This window comes from Chlorocebus sabaeus, chromosome X (genome assembly GCF_047675955.1).
Source record: "Chlorocebus sabaeus isolate Y175 chromosome X, mChlSab1.0.hap1, whole genome shotgun sequence".
Lineage (NCBI taxonomy): Eukaryota > Metazoa > Chordata > Mammalia > Primates > Cercopithecidae > Chlorocebus > Chlorocebus sabaeus.
In genome coordinates this window covers 78,436,556-78,447,123 of record NC_132933.1, presented here as the reverse complement: position 1 = coordinate 78,447,123, position 10,568 = coordinate 78,436,556, and positions in this window count along the sequence as shown.

Below are 10,568 nucleotides of genomic sequence, written 5' to 3'. Positions count from 1 at the left end.
TGAGGGCAGAGCCCCCATGACTTAATCACCTCTTAAAGGTCCCACTTCTCAATACTGTTGCATTGGGGATTAAGTTTCTGACACATAAACTTGGGAAACACATTCAAATCATAGCAGACTACTTAAAGATTTGCCTTCTGGAGGCTTTGAACCAAATAACAAGTAAATGCTTATATACACATGGACTTTTGATGTGTGAGGCTCCCTGACTCAGCCCAAAGGTATTCACCACTAGAGAGGCAACACCTGGCAGTGTATTGAGCACTTATTGAAACTGAAGCCTTTACTGAAGCAGAGTCAATTACCATATGGATTGAGATTCCTGTTTTTCCCTGGGTAATGGAAAAATCTCCCTGTAAAATTAGATCGGAAACAGAGGACTTCCTATTAAAGTGGATATGGTCTCTATAGGATAGAGCTAAACCTGTCCTTATTGGAGTGTAACAACTCCATGAGGAAATAACCACATACCCCACCTCAGAGGTTAATGTACCATAACCTCCAGAAATACCTTCGCCTCTTGCTCAGTACGGAATAAAGAGGATGGTTAACACTCTCAAACCAAGAACAATGGCTTGTCTTCCAATGAAGTAAGCACGGGGTATAAGGGAGCCAGACTGGATAGCTACAGCCTATGATAGGCTATGCAAATACCCTGATTTTCATAAGGGGGAGAGACAAAGTGCCCAAAGTGCCCTGATTTTCATAAGGGGGACAGACAATGTGCCCAATGAGCTGAGCCATGTGCAATACTCCTAGCAATAGACAATGTCCTTGACAAACATTTTCCTAAGGTTTTTATTTTCACTGACTCTTAGTTGGTGGCTAATGGGCTAACTACTTGGTCAGAACTTTGGCAAAAATCACAGCTGGAAAACACAAGGCCAAGACATTTGAGGTCAAGGGATACAAGAAAAAAGCAGTCACGTTAGTTTCTGTTTTGCCCATCTTAGTGCACCATATCTTTGTTAATACCAAACAAAACACAGAGAAGTGATGATAAAACCCTAAAGCCAATGAACTAACCAGGTAATCAAAACAGGTAGGTCTCTTAAGGGGGGGAGAGTTCCCAGAACTTTGAGATGAGCCACCCCTACCCCTTCTTTTGGTGGGTACCCTAGAGGTCAGGGCATTTGGACATCATGGGGTTATGAAAATGGATTGTTAATATAGGAGCTGATGGAGTACAGAGACATTTACAAAAAGTCACTAAGGACTATACCACATGCCAGAAATGTAGACACTGGAGAAATTTACAGAGGAGGAGGGCCATATCAGATATGGCAAATCAACTTCATTGGGCCTTTCCCTGCAATAGTAGGAGCCAATAGATATACCTTAACAATGCAGATTAGGCCTTCTATTGGCTTACTCATGTAAGGCACCAACCTCTCCTAATGTTATTGAGTGGTTAACAAAACAGTTTTTACAGACTTTGGGAGTACCACAAGTTATACAATTGGATCAGAGCTCCCACTTCACTGCAAAGGAAATGCAACAGTGGGCTTTATGAAAGAATATTGCTGAAGTTTTTCACCTGCCCTATCATCCTAGAGCAAGAGATATAGAAAGTTGCAGCCGGGCGCGGTGCCTCTCACTTGTAATCCCAGCACTTTGGGAGGCCGAGGTGGGTGGATCATGAAGTCAGGAGTTCAAGAGTAGCCTGGCCAAGATGATGAAACCCCATCTCTACTAAAAATAAAAAAATAAAATAAAAAAAAAATTAGCCAGGCGTGGTGGCAGGTGCCTGTAATCCCAGCTACTCGGGAGGCTGAGGCAGAGGCTTGACCCCTGGAGGTGGAGGTTGCAGTAAGTCGAGATCACGCCACTGTACTCCAGCCTGGGTGACAGAGTGAGACTCTGTCTCAAAAAAGCAAAACAAAACAAAACAAAAAACAAAGAAAGTTGTAATGGGGCAGGGTATAGTGGCTCACACTTGGAATCCCAAAATTTTTGGAAGGCTGAGACAGGAAGATTGCTTGAGCCCAGAAGTTCAAGACCATCCTGAGCAACACACTGAGACCTTGTTTCTACAAAAAAGTCCACAAATTATCTGGGCATGGTAGCATGTACCTGTGATCCCAGCTACTAAGGAGGCTGAGGTAGGAGGATCACTTGAGCCTGGTAGATGAAGCCGCAGTGAATCCCATTGTGCCACTGCATTCCAGCCTGGGCAACAGAGTGAGACCCTATCTCAAGAAAAAAAAATAGATGTAATGGGCTTTTAAAACAAGGATTACTGAGATATAACCATATTATTTTGAATTCAAATAAATTTTTATGCTAAGTTTTAAAAAAGCAATGGCTATTGAGAGCTTTGAGGACAGTGGTCCCGTAAATAGTTAAAAATACTATTCATAGTCTTGATTACATTAAATTCACACCCCTATGGCACAACTATTTCATATTTAAATTTACAACAAATCGGGAGACCACCAACAGAGATGTTGTAACTTCTGTTGTTGTATATACCCACACTTAATGCAACACAATTACCAGTTTTTACGGACATGGGCACCCCGACATTACCACCCACAGCAAAGGAACATTCACCTGATACTTTCACTTTTCCTTTCCTCTTCATAGAAAATGCAGAGCCTAGCCACTTCCTCTTCAATCCCAATGAGGACCTGAAGTAAACCATCAACTCTGGAATAATCCTCAGCCCGTGCCTGCTCATCATCTAGCATAAGTGGAGAAAACCACCCACTACTATCTGGAGAGAGAGAGACATACTCATCTGCGACTCACATACTTTGCTCCTCTAAAGACACTATGGAACAAATCTGGATCTGCTTCCCCGGAGGTGAAATTAATTGCCCTTGGGCAATACAAAGGGGAAAAACAGATTTATTACTGCTGGCCACAGATGACTTCTAACTTTTTCGTGTTCTCACTAGTGTCAACTACATGTCCATTGGTGGATCGCCTTAGTATGCCACGTGCATACCAAAGGGAGATATACAACACTGCTCAGATTGGGGACATTGAAAACCACTCCTTTGGTTATTCAGATTTGTTAATTCTACTAAGATGATCACAGATATCAACACTCCAGCTAACATTCTACCTCCTATCTTTACTATTGCTAGCAACACTTATGTCAGCCAAGCCAGAGTCTATAATATTGCTGGTGACCCATAGGTGCCTTCTAAGCCCTGTGAACCAATTTTTACTTCAAATCAAATGAAGCCCAATCAAGCAATTAGAACTACTGTCCACTCTCTATCAAATCTCATTTAAGAATTTCCTCATGACAGTATGCACCCAATATTGCAACTAGGAGGCTCATGATTGTTGCAATCAAATTAAAAACACTGTAATCCACAAGAAATACCAACAAACTATCTAGGATTACAGAAGTAATTATAATTCCTAATCCCTGGGATGATGATAAATGTAAACCCTACCAACAATGTATGCCCTAACAACTATTGGCCTGTTTTTCTATTAATTATTATGATCCCTCTCCTCCTCCAGTACCAGCCCCATTTATTGGGGTGGAAAGAAATTGGCACTTTACCATGAACCTTCTCTGTGATGGTTAATTTTATGTATCAGTTTGGCTGGGCCATGGTGCCTAGATATTTGGTCAAACATTATTCTGAATATTTCTCTGATGGTGTTTCTGTGCAGGTATTTTTTTTGGATGAGGTTAATAGTTAAATCAGTAGACTTTTGGATGGATATCAGCAAGATAGTGGAATAAGACTCTCCAGTGCTTGTTTCCTGGTAGAAACATCAATTAAAACAACTATCCACACATAAAAATACCCTCAGAAGAGCTAAGAAAACCAGGTGAGAGATTACAGTACCTGGGTGTAGCACAAAAATAAGAAAAGATACATTGAAGAGGGTAGAAGAACCAGTTTACATTACCCATGTTACCCCTCCCCTAGCTCTAGACAGCACAGCATGGAGATACCCTCTGCTTGGGGGAAGGAGAGAGAAGTGAGCACCCCACTTTGGTTTGGATCCCTGAACTGGGTCTGCCTCTGTAAAACCCAGTACCAAGCAGGCTTCCACAGATCCAGACTTCAGGCTGGTACCTATGGATTGAGCCTCCAGTCCTGGCCTGATACCAAGCAAGATCCCACAGCCTCAGGCTCCAGGCCTGCACGGTGGACTCAGTCTCCAGGTTGCTCCACCACTAGGATGACCTCAGGAGTCCCAGGCACTGAACTGCTCCTAGAACCCAGCTGGCCTCCATGGCTACAGGCTTCAGGCCCACCCCAGCACCAACTGGTCACCACATCCCTAGTTAGTTCATCAGGTCAGATTCTGTGGATACAGGATCCAGGCCCACCCAGCACCAAGCCAGCCATTGTGGCCTCAGGCATCAGGCCCACCCCAGTGTCCCCAGGCTTTGGAACCACTGTCCCTACAGCACTGGGCTAGTCCCCACGCCACAGGCCTTAAACCTACCCCAACACCAGGCTGATCCCTACAGCGTTAGTTATCAGGCAAAAAAACCTGTGGACCCTGCATCCTGGCTGGCCCCTATGGACAGGCTCCAAGACCACCCAGCACCAGGCCAGCCCCTGCAGCCCCAGGCTCAAGGCTGGTACCCACTCACTGAGCCTCTAAGCCCACCCCAACACCAGGCAGGATCCTGCAGCCTGAGGCTCCAGGCCTGCCCAGTGAACTTGATCTTCGCACCTGCAGTAGCCCTAAACTCCAGACCATCCCTAGCATGAGGCTGACCTCTATGGCCCTAGGTTTCAAGCCCACCACAGCACCAGGCTGGCCCCTGCAGCTGTAGTCATCAGACCAGCACCTATAACCTCAGCATCTAGGATGGCCCCTGCAGATATAAAATCCAGGTCGATGCAGTGTCAAGCCAGCTCCTGCAGCCCCAGGCTTCGGGCCTGCCACAGCACCAGGTCAGTACCTCTGGCCTCAAAAACCAGGTGAGTACCTGTGAACATAGGCTCCAGGCTTGTCCAGTACCAGGCAGGTCACCATGACTCCACCCTCCATACTGGCCCCTGCAGCCCCATGTTCTAGCAGACCCAGTGTCCAACACTGCTTTAGCAGACCCAGGATTTAGGCCTATCCCTGTAGACCCCTGCACTAGCATGGTCTCTATGACCCAGGCTCCAGGGATGACCCTATGTATCTAGGTTCCCAAGGCTTAAGGACTGAGGTCAGCCCTCGGAGACTTAGCCTATAGACCAGAATCTGTATACTCAACATCCAGGCTGGCACCAGCAGATAAATTCCAGGTTGGTTCCCATAGCTAGCCTTAGCAACCTCCAAACACCAGACTAGCCCCCACAGACCCAAACTTTGTACTGGCCCAGCACCAGGCCAGTCCCAGGCTCCAGGCATGTTACTGTGGCCCCAGGTCCCAGAGGACCCAGGGTCCAGGCCTGCTCCAGCATACCCAAGCTCCAGATCCAACACAGCAGACCTGAGTGCCAGGCTGAACTTTATGAGTGAAGTCTCCAAGACCACCCCTTGCAGACCCAAACTCCAGGCCAGCCCCCATAGACCTAGGATCCAGACTTGCCCCATTGATTCAGGCTCTAGGACTGTCCTAGTGCCAGGCCAGCCCCATAGATTCAGGCTGCAGGCCCACCACTCCAGCAGCAGGTCAGCACCTGTGGACTCAGGCTTCAAGCTGGCTCCCATAGATACAGGTTCCAGGCTCACTGACATGAACCCAGGCCCCTTGTCATCCATGCACAACCAATCAACATTTCCACACCAGGGGACTGAGGCTTCAGGCTCAACCCTGTGGGCCCAGGTTTCAGGCCCACCCACCTACTGTCCCAGGTGCCTGGCCAGCCTGACCAAGGACTCTGATGGCAATCTTGCCATTGGACCGTGCCAGATGAACTGCCCAGAATCTCTGGGTGGGCTGAATAGTGAAGGGCCTCCCAAGATAAAGGCAGTCTGAAAAGACTGAAATAAGCCCCTACTTCCTTAAATGCACAGACACCAAGGTAAATCAATAAGAACATGAAAAACCAAGGAGACATAATACAACCAAAAAAACACAATAATCTTCCAGTAGCTGACCTCAAAGAAATGGAGATATACAAATTGCCAGATAAAGAATTCAAAATAATTGTTTCATGAAAGCTCAGTGAAAATCCAGAAAATCCAGGGGAACAATTCAATGATGTCAGGAAAATAATAAATGACAAGAAGGAGAAATTTAACAGAGAGATTAAAATTTTACTTAAAAACCCAGAAATTCTAGTGCTAAAAAATACAATAAACGACATGAAAAATGTAAAAGAACATCAACAGCAGAATAGATCAAGCAGAAGAAAGAATCTGTGAACTAAAAATCAGGTTATTTGATGAGACTGGGCTTGTTCAGGATGATATGGCTGTAGAAAATCAGGTTATTTGAAAATATACAATCAGAGGAGAAAAAAATGAATGAAACAGAATAAAGAAAGTATATAGGATTTCTGGGACAGCATTAAAGAGCAAATATTGGAGCTAAGAGTTCATAAATAAGAGAAAGACACAGGGGTCAAAAGCTTGTTTAATAAAACAATAGCAGAAAACATTCCAAATTTGGAGAAAGATGTGAATATCCAGGTACAGGAAAGGCAAAGGTCTTCAGTCCAAACAAGACTACACCAAGACATCTTATAATAAAACTGTCAATAATTAAGGACAAAAGGAGAATCCTAAAAGCAACAAGAGAAAAGAAGCAACTAAAGTATAAGGGACTTTCCTTAAAGCTAGCAGGAGACTTCTTAGCAGAGACCTCGCAGGCCAGGAGAGAATGAGATAATATATTCAAAGTATTGAAGAAAAAAACCCTGCTAGTTAGTAACACAAAAACATATGAAAGTATACAATTCACTGGTCAAAGTAAGTACATGATCATATTCAGAATAATGCTGTAATGGAAGTGTGTAAATCATTTAAATCTTTAGTATGAAGTTTAAAATTCAAAACTATTAAAAATAACAATAGCTACAATAATTTCTATGAGATACAAAATATTTAAAAAGTAAATTGTGATGTCAAAAATTTTAAATGTCGGGAAGGATGGAGTAAAATTGTAGAGTTCTTTTTTTTTTTTTTTTTGAGATGGAGTCTCGCTCTGTCCCCCTGGCTGGAGTGCAGTGGCGCGATCTCGGCTCACTGTAAGCTCCGCCTCCCGGGATCATGCCATTCTCCTGCCTCAGCCTCCTGAGCTGCTGGGACTACAGGCGCCTGCCACCACGCCTGGCTAGTTTTTTTTGTATTTTTAGTAGAGACGGGGTTTCACCGTGTTAGCCAGGGTGGTCTCGATCTCCTGACCTTGTGATCCGCCAGCCTCGGCCTCTCAAAGTGCTGGGATTACAGGCGTGAGCCACCGCGCCCGGCTGTAGAGTTCTTTTATGCAATCACAGTAATGTTATCAACTTCAATTAGCCTGTTATAACCATAAGATGCTTTTTGTAAGCCTCATGTTAACAACAAAGCAAAAACCTATAACAGATACACAAAAGATAAAAAGTAAGGAATCAAAACACACTACTGGCCACGCATGGTCAGGAGTTGGAGACCAGCCTGGCCAACATAGTGAAATCCTGTCTCTACTAAAAATACGAAAAATTACCAGGGCGTGGTGACCCATGCCTGTAATCACAGCTACTCGGGAGGCTGAGGCAGGAGAATTGCTTGAACCCGGGAGGCAGAGGTTGCAGTGAGCCGAGTTTGTAGCACTGCACTCCAGCCTGGGTGACAGAGCAAGACTCTGTCTCAAAAAATAAATAAATAAATAAATAAATAAAATAAAATAAAATAAAAATAAAAAAATTAACTACTACTACTAGAGGAAATATGTAATCATAACAGAAAAAAAAAAAAGCAAGAGAGAAACAAAAGGGAAAAATCTACCAAATAATCAGAAAACAATGAACAAAATGGCAGTAGTAAGTCCTTACCTATCAACACTTACCTTGAATGTAATAGGATTAAATTTTCCTGTCAAAAGACATAGACCGGCAGAATGAAATTTTTGCAAAACCCAGGTAAGATGGTGCATGCCTATAGTCCCAGTTAGTTGGGAGATTGAGGCAGGAGGGTTGCTTGATTCCAAAAGTTTGAGTCCAGCCTGGGCTACCTAGTGAGACCCCATCCCTACAAAACATAAAACATTAGCCGGGCATTGTGGCACACATCTGTCATCCCAGCTACTCAGGAGGATTGCTTGAGCCCAGCAGGTTAAGGCTGCAGTGAGCCATGATCATGCCACTGCACTCCAATCTAGGCAATAGAGTGAGACCTTGTCTCACAAAAAGAAAAAAATACATGAAAACAAAACAAAACAAACAACCAAAAGTTGTAGTTTTTTTTTTTTTTAATTGTACTTTAAGTTCTAGGGTACATGTGCACAACGTGCAGGTTTGTTACATAGGTATACATGTGTCATGTTGGTTTGCTGCACGCATCAACTCGTCATTTACATTAGGTGTTTCCCCTAACGTTATCCCTCCCCCAGACCCCCACCCCCGACAGGCCCCAGTGTGTGATGTTTCCTGCCCTGTGTATAAGTGTTCTCATTGTTCAATTCCCACCTATGAGTGAGAACATGCGGTGTTTGGTTTTCTGTCCTTGTGATAGTTTGCTGAGAATGATGGTTTCCAGCTTCATCCATGTCCCTGCAAAAGACATGAACTCATCCTTTTCTATGGCTGCATAGTATTCCATGGTTTATATGTGCCACATTTTCTTAATCCAGTCTATCAATGATGGACATTTGGGTTGGTTCCAAGTCTTTGCTATTGTGAACAGTGCCGCAATAAACATACGTATGCATGTGTCTTTATAGTAGCATGATTTATAATCCTTTGGGTATATACCCAGTAATGGGATTGCTGGGTCAAATGGTATTTCTAGTTCTAGATCCTTGAGGAATTGCCACACTGTCTTCCACAATGGTTGAACTAATTTACACTCCCACCGACAGTGTAAAAGCATTCCATTTCTCCATGTCCTCTCCAGCATCTGCTGTTTCCTGACTTTTTAATGATCACCGTTCTCAAAAGATGTAGTTCTAAGAGGGAAGTTTATAGCAATAAACAAGTACATCAAAAAAGAAAAAAACAACACAACCTAACATTGCACATCAACAAACTAGAAAAGAAAAAGTATAAACTAAGCCCAAAGTTAGCCAGAGGAAGGAAATATAAATAACAGAGCAGAAATAAATGAAATAGAGACTATAGAAGCAATAGAAAAGATCAACAAAACTAAGAGTTTGTATTTTGAGAAGATAAAATCACCAATTTTTTTTTTTTTTTTTTTTTTGAAATGGAGTTTTGCTCTTGTTGCCCAGGCTGGAGTGCAATGGTGCGATCTCGGCTCACCGCAACCTCTACCTCCTGGGTTCAAGCGATTCTCCTGCCTCACCCTGGTGAGTAGCTGAGATTACAGGCATGTGCCACCACACCCAGCTAATTTTGTAGTTTTGGTAGAGATGGGGTTTCTCCATGTTGGTCAGGCTGGTCTCAAACTCACGACCTCAGGTGATCCGCCGGCCTCGGCCTCCCAAAGTGCTGGGATTACAGGAGTGAGCCACCGTGCCCAGCCTGAAATCAACAAATTTTTAGCTAGACTAAGAGAAAAAATGAGGACTTAACTAAATTAAATCAGAAATGCTAGAGGAGACATTATAAATGATACCACAGAAATACAAAGGAGACATCTATGAACAATTATATGCCAACAAATTGGATAACCTAGAAGAAATAGATAAATTACTAGACACAGGCAACCTACCAAGACTGTATCATGAAGAAAAAAAAAAATCTGAAGACACCAATAATGAGTAAGGAGATTGAACCAGTAATAAAAATCTCACACCAAAGAAAAGCCCAGGACCTAATGGCTTCACTGTGGAACTCTACCAAACATTTAAGGAACTAATAACAATTCTTCTCAAACGCTTCCAAGAAAAAATGAAAAAGAGGGAACACTTCCAAACTCATTTTATAAGGCTCCCAATATAAAAGCCAGAGGACACTACACGAAAAGAAAATTATGGACTAACTGGGCACAGTCACTCACACCTGTAATTTCAGCACTTTGGGAGGCTGAGGCAGGAAGATTGTTTGAGCCCAGGTGTTTGAGACCAGCCTGGGCAACATGGCAAAAACCCATCTCTACGAAAAAATACAAAAACACCTGTAGCATACACACCTGTAGTCCCAGCTACTCAGGATGCTGAGGTGGGAGGATCACCTGAGCCTGGGGAGTTTGAGGCTGCAGTGAGATGTGATTGTGCCACTGCACTCTAGCCTGGGTGACAGAGTGAGATCCTCTTTCAAATAAAAAAAAAAAAGAAAAGGAGAAAGAAAATTACAGGCCAGCATCCCTGATGAATATAGATGCAAAAATCTCAGACAAAACTAGCAAACCAAATTCAACAGCACATTAAAAGGATAATCTATGATACTCAAGTCGGATTTATCCCAAGGATGGTTCAACACACACAAATCTATAAATGTGATATAGCACATTAACAGAATGATGAACAAAAACCATATGATCATCTCAACAAATGCAGAACAAGCATTTGACAAAATTCACCATTCCTTCATGATAAAAAA